General features: G+C 62.0%; 1 protein-coding gene across 1 annotated transcript in view; it reads left to right on the forward strand.

The window, feature by feature from the left end:
- Positions 1–458, forward strand: part of CWC22 (CWC22 spliceosome associated protein homolog) — a 28,293-nt gene that overhangs the window by 27,218 nt on the left and 617 nt on the right. The gene's annotated exons all lie outside the window — the stretch shown is intronic.

Genomic DNA, 458 nt, shown 5'->3' on the forward strand with positions numbered 1-458 from the left:
GAGCTCAGAAGGAACGAGGAGAGGGAGCTCAGAAGGAACGAGGAGAGAGAACCCAGGAGGGACGAGGAGAGGGAATCCAGGAGGAACGAGGAGAGGGAGCCCAGGAGGGATGAGGACAGGGAATCCAGGCGTAATGAGGTGAGGGAGTCCGGGAGGAATGAGGAGAGGGAGCCCAGGAGGGACGAGGAGAGGGAATCCAGGCGGGACGAGGAGAGGGAATCCAGGAGGAACGAGGAGAGGGAGCCCAGGAGGAACGAGGACAGGGAGTCCAGAAGAGACGAGGAGAGGGAGCCCAGGAGGAACGAGGACAGGGAATCCAGGCGGAATGAGGTGAGGGAGTCCAGGAGGGACGAGGAGAGGGAATCCAGGAGGGACGAGGAGAGGGAATCCAGGAGGAACGAGGAGAGGGAATCCAGGAGGGACGAGGAGAGGGAATCCAGGAGGGACGAGGAGAGGGA

This window comes from Corapipo altera, unplaced genomic scaffold (genome assembly GCF_003945725.1).
Source record: "Corapipo altera isolate COAL_440 unplaced genomic scaffold, ASM394572v1 45, whole genome shotgun sequence".
In the NCBI taxonomy this organism is placed as follows: Eukaryota; Metazoa; Chordata; class Aves; order Passeriformes; family Pipridae; genus Corapipo; species Corapipo altera.